We start from the raw sequence: 8706 nt of genomic DNA on the forward strand, positions 1-8706 counted from the left end.
GGCAACAGGACTAGTCACAATAGCCCAAAAGGCAGGAGAACAAAGGCACTGCCAGTCCCCCACAGCTGCTTTTACTCTGAGAAAGACTGCAGAGTCCACCTGGGGAAACAAAAGGTATATGTGTTTCTGTTTCAATTTTTAACCCTGTGTAGGCATGACTTTACATATGCAGATTCTTGTCAATGGAAGGCCTTCCATAAGTGCCTACCCAACCTTAATGTTATGTTAATTAGTAAAGCTGGATGCTTATAATCCCTGTCCTTATTCACTTAGATAGGCTTCAATATAGCAGCTGCACAGGGGGCAGATAGGGAAAGCACATCAAACCTAGGCCCCGTGAGCCCTTGCTACACACTCATCATGATGCAGACTTAGATTTTAAGTCTCCTGAAGCATAACACCCATTACATGCTGTAAAAGCTTGATAGCAGACTGTTAGCCTATAGTCCAAGGTCCTGTGCCCAAAATGCTTCATCAGGTAATTCCAGCTTTACTGCTAAGAAAGTCCCAGGAATGGTTTATTCTTCTGCAAAATCTCATTCTTTATTCATAGCCTGATAGATGTATCCAAAGGGATTTAGGGGTACTAGGTAGTATTAGGAGAATTAGTTGCTGGATAGACCTGATGTCTAGCTGAATCTAGAATGTTACATGGAATCATCATGAATACAATGTTGAGCACAGCTCCACCTTCCATTCCCCTAATTGATCTGTAAGCAGGAATTTCAGCACTACTCCACCCTTCTCTCCCCTAATTCCCCACCCCCTACTGGGTGTTCCCCATCTCCATCTCATTCTGGGTTCCCTGTACCTCAGCCTAGGAAAAACTTCTGGGATGCAGGAAAATTCAAATATACACTGACCAATCACTGATTGTAGTTTCAGCTTACATAACCTGACTATTGTAATCTCTTTAAAAACCAGCATATTGTTCATGCCAATTCACTGTCTGATTTGGGTATGTGACTCCAGCAGTCCCACGGTAATAAAATACACTTCCAATTTTAATCTCGGGGATCTTCTTTATGCTTTTATGCCCTACAACAATAATGTAAGTTTTATTCTGCTAATCATCCACAAGGAAATTTTAAATCTTTCATTTGTGTCATGATCCTTCCTCCAGTCTGGAGAACTGGACCTATGGACCCCTTCTTGGAATAAGCCTAGAAACCCTTTCTCAGGATAATATTTTTAAATGCTAAAAATAAAACACATATGATCACAAACAAAATCAATCATATTGAAATGCAATTGTCAAAATATTAAACATACACATGTGCAAAATAAGTTCAGATTATCTGGTTAAGAACCTTTGGAGCTTTTGTTCTAATTGAGTGGTGGTTAGGGTTCAGTCTGGGTATAGCAGGAAGCTGGTGATACTGAATGAATCAGTGAACAACTATTTCAGCACTTACTATACATGCTAGGCACTGTGTTAAGTGCTGGGAATACAAAGAAGGACAAAAACAGTCCCTGTTCTCAAGGGGCTCATATTCTATTGTGGGAGGGGAACAACGTGCAAACAACTATGTATATACAAGATATACATATATACTGTGTATGTGTACATACGTGTATATATGTACATATATGTATATATGCATTGCATATGTATACACACACTGAGCCCTTACAATATGCTCATTGTATTACAGATCTATATTTTATTTTATTTTATTTTATTTCTTTTAAAGGAATCGGGGTTAAGTAACTTGCTCAAGGTTACATGGCCAGGTGTTTCTGGGTGAGTGCTAAGTGTCTGAGCCCAGGATTCAATCCCCAGGTCATCCCGATACTGGAGCTGGTTGGTGCTCTTACTCTCTGTGCTACCTGGCCACCCCAGATCTATATTTTAAGTCTTCTGAAGCATAACACTGATTGAACATCATAAAAACTTGATAGCAGACAACCTATAATCCAAGGTCTTCTGCTCAACATGGCTCATCAGATAATTCCAGCTTTGCTGCTAAGCAATTCCCAGGCACAGACTTATTCTTTTGCAAAATCTATCTATCTATCTATCTATCTATCTATCTATCTATCTATCTATCTATCTATCTATCTATCTATCTATCTGTCTGTCTGTCTGTTTATCAATCTGTCAGTCTGTCTATCATCTATCTATCCATTTATATCTATCAAAGGTAATTTCATCTACTATAATTAAGGAAGACCAGAAAGGTCTTTTTCAGAAGGTGGAATTTAAGTTTATGTTCGAAGGAACCTCGAGAAATCAGAAGGCAGAAGCAAAGAGGGAAACAATTGCATTCAGGAGGGGAAGCCAGTGAAAATACAGAAGCTGGGAGATGGAGGGTCTTGTGTGAGGAACAGCACTGCAACTAGTGTCACTGGAATATACATTCCAGTAGTTAGAGGGAAGTAAAGTATAAGAAAACTGGAAAGGTAGAAGGGGGTAAGTTTATGAAGGGCTTTGAACGCCAAAACGATTTTATATTTGGTTGTGGAAGCAATAAGGAGTCACTGGAATGTATTGAATAGAGGGAAAACATGGTCAGACCTATGCTTTAGGAAGTTCAGTTTGATAATTGTGTGAACGATGGAATGAAGTGAAGGGAAATTTGAGGTAGAGAGACCAACCAGAAGCCTTTTGCAACAGTCAAGGCATGAGATAATAAGGGCCTGCATGAGGGTGGTGCCAGTGTCAGAGAAGAGAAGGGCATACCTGAGAGATGTTACAAAGGTAGAAAAGACAGGACTTGACAATTAGATATGAAGAGTTCACGAGAATAAGGAGACAAGCATGATGTTAGATTATGAGTGTGGATGATTAGGAGGATGTGAGTAAAAGTATACCTTGGGACTGTGAGGGTCCAGTTAAGATTCATAACATAAAATTGTAGTGGACCCAGTCAGCATGATTTTCTCCCTCTTTGCTCAGCAGCACATGAATAGGAGCAAAGGCAGAGGATGATAGATATAATTCAAGACTGAATTTTGGCAGGGCAAGATTGGCTAAAAGACAGGGGGCCAATGAACTCAGAAGAAGAGAACAGTGTAAGAGCTGTACTGATTTGTCTAGGGATCAAGATGAAGTTGGCACAAGGCTATGTATAGAGATGGAAAAAAGGGATTGGGGGAGAGGAGGCTGCCAAGGTGGAAGCAAGGCAACTGCAGTGGAATTGTAGGGGGCTGGGAAAGGACGCCTGGAGTATGATAGGACTGCTGCTCAGGGAGGCTAGGAATGTTCCCTCTTTCCCAAACAGGTGCAGGCAGGCAAGACAACTGTATGCAGTAGGCATTTGATAAATGCTTGTTGAATTGAATTAAGCTGAATTTTCCTACTACAACTATAGGGTAGAATAGGGAATGTGAGTTGGCTGTGCTGTTAACATTGTGCTATCCTAGGATTATGGCACAGTTTTTCTGCCACAGAATATGCTCAGTGCCAGGAGAGAAGGTAGATGCTACAGGATCCCTACTGGACATTAATATTATAGTCCAAATTAGCCCCTTGATTCATAATAAAACCTTAGCACAAATTTATTTGGGGTTCATTTGAGGAATGCTAGGTATCTAGGTCCTGTATGAAGGCCAAGAGATGCATTTTAATGTGAGTATATTCTCACATTCCATATAACAGCTGCATAACCACATTTTAGAGCCATTAGAACATTCATATTATAAAACTGTCACAGCAGGTCACTTACATCAGAGTGTTCCAGTTTAAATGAAACTCGATAGATGTTCACTAATTGAATGTTTCAATGTGTAGCTTTTAGAATTTCAGTCCTGTAAAACAGAAGCAAGGCCTCACAGTTGTTAAAGGTGGCCTTGAGCACTTGTCTTCAGGCAATGTGGATGTGCTAAAGAGAGAAAGGAATGTTCACCACCTTGCCCTTCTTATGACCCATCAAATCACAACATCTCAGAACTAGAAGGGACTTTGCAGGGCAAAAAGTCCATTCTGTATCCCAATAATAATAGCTAATGATTTACAACACTATTAGAATTACGAGCATTTCATCTCATATGATCTTCAAAAGAACCTTGTGAGGTAGGTGGTATTATGAACTGTTTTACAGTTGAGGAAACTGAGGTAGACAGAGGTTTAGTGACTTGCTTAGGGTCAAAGATCTGGTAAATGTCTGCAGATATATTTGAACTTGTTTTTGTAACTTCAGGTCCATTACTCACCACCTAGCTGCCCAGGTGAATCTCTGAGATTCTCTTTATGAAAAGTGAGGGAGTGAGGGAGGGCAAAGGACAGAGGCAGGTCAAGAAATCATCTACAAGCCTACCTTAGGGGAAGGGAGACAAGACAACATGAAAGCATCCTCCAAGTTCAAGCATCATTACTTGTACTTCAGTTTCTAAAAAAATTCCATCTATTTGCAAAATAAATTAATATAAATAATGCTCAATACTTTTGCATAGTAGGGATATGTTAGAAGTATTTGTTTGTTTATCTTATCATTTCCTGCTCTGGTTCGTCCTTGCAAACATCTGTTTCTTTTCCACATTTAGCAAATTACACAAGTTACACAAAAGATAAATCAGTACCTCCTTCAAGTACTAGAAGTTTTTATTTTTATTTATTTTATTATTTTTTTTTAAGCAACCGGGGTTAAGTAACTTGCTCAAGGTTACACGGCCAGTTATTTCTGGGTGTGGTGCTAAGTATCTGAGCCCGGATTTGATCCCCAGGTCATCCCGACACTGGGGCCAGTGCTCTTACCTTACCTGTGCTACCTGGCCGCCCCTAGAAGTTTTTATTGGTAAAGGAAAGAAAAAAAGTATTTTATATATTACCTATGAGCTGTGCACTGTACTAAGCCCTTAACAACTATTTTCTTATTTAATCTTCACAACTCTGCAACATAGTTGCTGCAATTAGCTCCATTTTATGGTATAGGAGACTGAGGTTAAGTAACTTGTCCAAGGTCACATAACTACTAAAAGTCTGAAGCTAAATTTGAACTCCGCTCTCTTTGACTCCATTTCTAGTGCTTTTTCCATTGCACCACCAACTGCTTCAAAGGGTGAGAGGCATTCCCTCCAGTGACATTGTAGATTGTATTCTACCAGATGCTGGCCCATCAAGTACTGACATAGACCATGCATAGTTTTGAGGGGCTCTGATTTATTTTAATCCTGCTTTGATCTTTGGTAAAACTTTCTGTTCCAGAATTGCCAATATGTGCAGCATGTCATTGTGCTAACTGACAGGTTTAATATGCAAACACATGGTCAAACAGATGGGAGCCTCCTCTTTCAGGGAAGGAAAACCGTGGGGACTTAAAAGAAGCCCTGTTGCCACCTTCAGAAGCCATTCTTATCTCATACCTATTACAAAGGCTAATAGTACATAAAAGGAACCTAACAAATGGTGGAGTGGATGTGGGAAAAACGAGACATTAATGCATTGGTGGCAGAGTTGTGAACTGATTCAACCATTCTATAGAGCAATTTGGAACTATGTCCAAACTATGTCCAACTATGTCCAGGGGTATAAAACCATGCATATCCTTTGACATAGCAATACCACTAATAGGTCTGTATCCCAAAAGAGATAGAAAAGGAAAAGGACTTAACCATATGTATAAAAATATTTATAGTAGCTCTTTTCTGGCAGCAAAGAATTGGGAATTGAGGGGAAGCCCATCAACTGGGGAATGACTGAGCAAATTGTGGTATGTGATTGTGATGGAATACTATTGTGATATAAGAAATGATGAACAGGATGCTCTCAGAAAAACCTGGAAAGACTTACAAAGTGAAATATACTGTGTACAAAGTAACAGCAATATCGTAAGATATGAATGACTTAACTACTCTCAGCAATAACTCTGGAGGATTTATGACAAAAAATGCCATCCATCTCCAGACAGAGAATTGATGGTGTCTGAACACAGACTGAGGCATACTTTTTTTTAGCTTTCTTTATTAAAAAATTTTTTTGGTCTCTCTTTTTTTCACAACATGACTATTATGGAAATATTTTTCATAAGAAGGCATTCTCCCACAATCATTCCCACTGATATTAGGTATTCAATTAGATGAGTCCTTCCGGATAATAGATGTCTTCATTAATGCCTCAATAAATGCCCTAGAAAAAAAGCAATCTCATTGTGTAAAGGGAAATATGGATGTCTGCTATCTTGATCTCATGTTCTTTCTGTGGTCACACCACTTTGAATCCTCACCAGCCAAGGAAGAGAAGCAATAGCAGAAAGTTGGTGGCGTCTGTTTTGACTTGAGGACTACAAGTAACATTTGGAAAAAGTTGTGCTTTTACTATTTCACAGGCAGAACTTGTAAGCAGAACAATCCCAACTTGGGTATGTTTCAATGTTTCCCTCTGAATGATGGGGAAAAACAATAGTAGACCTTCCACTTCCTTGCATCATATTTTCAGGAATCTGAAAAATTTTAAAAAGTGGTTAATTAAAAACATGTAGTATATAAGAAGGGCATTCTTACAATTTGAAGCTCTTCTATATTTTAACAATTTATGGAAATATGATTGACCACAAATTATATGCCCAGAAACTCCAAATTACAGTTTCTATTTTCCCTTTTCCATCAATTGTGGCTCCATTAAAAGGGTCAACAGAAGACCTGAACAATGTTGAATAGATGTAGTATGTTAGGTTCAAGCTAAACTCATAATCATTGTTCCTTACTGGATTCTCACAACAGTGTTGTGAAGAAGGGGAATATTTTTTTCCACATTAACTGTTTTAATGGTCTTAAAATTCTGTGACAGATTTTTGGTCAAGTTGTTTCCATTTAAAAATTACTGATTTTAAAAACTAATACCTTAAAACTGCCACAAAACAAATGGTCCACAAAACATTCCTTTCCTCCTGAAGCTTTTATGATGCATTGTAATCATTAACCAGTCTTTTACTATTAAACTTAAATGGCCAATTGAGACAAAGAGTTCTGAGACCGTTCTTCCACCACTGATTAAGACTGGGGTGGCAGGTGCTGTACAGAGTATTCATTTAGCCTTCTGAGCTTTCTGGGCAGATTTTGTGACCTTGCCAGCTCTAGCAGCTTTCTTGTCAACTGCCTTGATAACACCAACTGCAACAATCTGCCTCATATCACGGACAGCAAAATGACCCAGAGGAGGATAATCAGAGAAGCTCTCCACACACATGGGCTTGCCTGGAACCATGTTGGTTCCAATCCACCTGGAACGATGGCGGCATCACCAGATTTCAGGAATTTAGGGCCATCTTCCAGCTTCTTACCAGAACAATGATCGATCTTTTCCTTCAGTTCAGCAAACTTGCAAGCAATGTGTGCAGTATGACAATCCAGAACAGGTGCATAGCCAGCACTGATTTGGCCTGGATGGTTCAGGATAATAACCTGTGCAGTGAAACCAGCTGCTTCCATAGGTGGGTCATTCTTGCTATCGCCAGCCACATTACCATGGCATACATCTTTGACAGACATGTTCTTCACGTTGAATCCAACGTTATCACCTGGCAGAGCCTCACTCAAAGCTTCATGGTGCATTTCAACAGACTTTACTCCAGTTGTAACACTGACTGGGGCAAAGGTGACCACCATGCCTGGTTTTAGAACACCAGTTTCCCCTCGGCCAATGGGTATAGTACCAATACCACCAATCTTGTAGACATCTTGGAGGGGTAGATGAAGGGACTTGTCATTTGGATGAGTTGGTGGAAGAATGCAATCCAAAGCTTCAAGCAGGGTAGTTCCATTAGCATTGCCATCCTTATGAGTGACTTTCCATCCCTTGAACCAAGGCATATTAGAGCTTGGCTCCAGCATGTTGTCACCACTCCAACATGAAATTGGCACAAAAGCTACTGTGTCAGCGTTGTAGCCAATCTTCTTAATATAGGTACTGACTTCTTTGACGATTTCCTCATATCTCTTCTGGCTGTAGGGGGACTCAGTGTAATCCATTTTGTTTACACCAACAATCAGTTGTTTTACACCTAGTGTGTATGCCAGAAGGGCATGCTCACCAGTCTACCCATTCTTTGAGATACCAGCTTCAAATTCACCAACACCAGCAGCAACAATCAGGACAGCACAGTCAGCCTGAGATGTGCCTGTAATCATATTCTTGATAAAGTCTCTGTGTCCTGGAGCATCAATAATGGTCACATAGTACTTGCTGGTCTCAAATTTCCACAGGGAGATATCAATAGTAATACCATGCTCACGTTCAGCCTTCAGTTTATCCAAGGCCCAGGCATATTTGAAGGAGCCCTTTCCCATCTCAGCAGCCTCCTTCGCGAACTTCTCAATGGTTCTTTTATCAATTCCACCACATTTGTAGATAAGGTGGCCCGTGGTGGTGGACTTGCCCAAATCTACGTGTCCAATGACGACAATGTTAATGTGAGTCTTTTCCTTGCCCATTTTTGTGGAGGTTTAGCGATGGTTTTTACAACACCTGTGTTCTGGCAGCAAATCCATTGTGAAAAAGCGTGAAGAAGGGAATATTAATATTTTAATTTTACAGATAAGGAAATAGAGTAAGAGAAGCTATGTAATTTTCTCAGGGTGTTATAAAGTAAACATGTGAGGCATGATTTGAACAGAAACAACATTGTATTTGAAAAAGCAAAAAAACACAACACAACTTTAAGAAGGGAGAGAAAAAATTAACAAAGAAAGGAAGGAGGCTAAGAAGGAGAATTTTTCCTGATGTTTGGTTTATTTTGGGTCACATATCTTCATTTTATGTATAAAAAC

The 8706-nt window shown here is 39.6% G+C and overlaps 1 pseudogene; it reads right to left on the minus strand.

Annotated features, from left to right (window-relative positions):
- Nucleotides 1–6764: 6764 nt before the first annotated feature.
- Nucleotides 6765–8432, minus strand: LOC138175193 (elongation factor 1-alpha 1 pseudogene; annotated as a pseudogene).
- Between the last annotated feature and the right edge of the window lie 274 nt (nucleotides 8433–8706).

This window comes from Petaurus breviceps, unplaced genomic scaffold, assembly GCF_028583685.1.
Source record: "Petaurus breviceps papuanus isolate PSGF00001 unplaced genomic scaffold, PetGlider_PUasm1.0 76, whole genome shotgun sequence".
In the NCBI taxonomy this organism is placed as follows: Eukaryota; Metazoa; Chordata; class Mammalia; order Diprotodontia; family Petauridae; genus Petaurus; species Petaurus breviceps.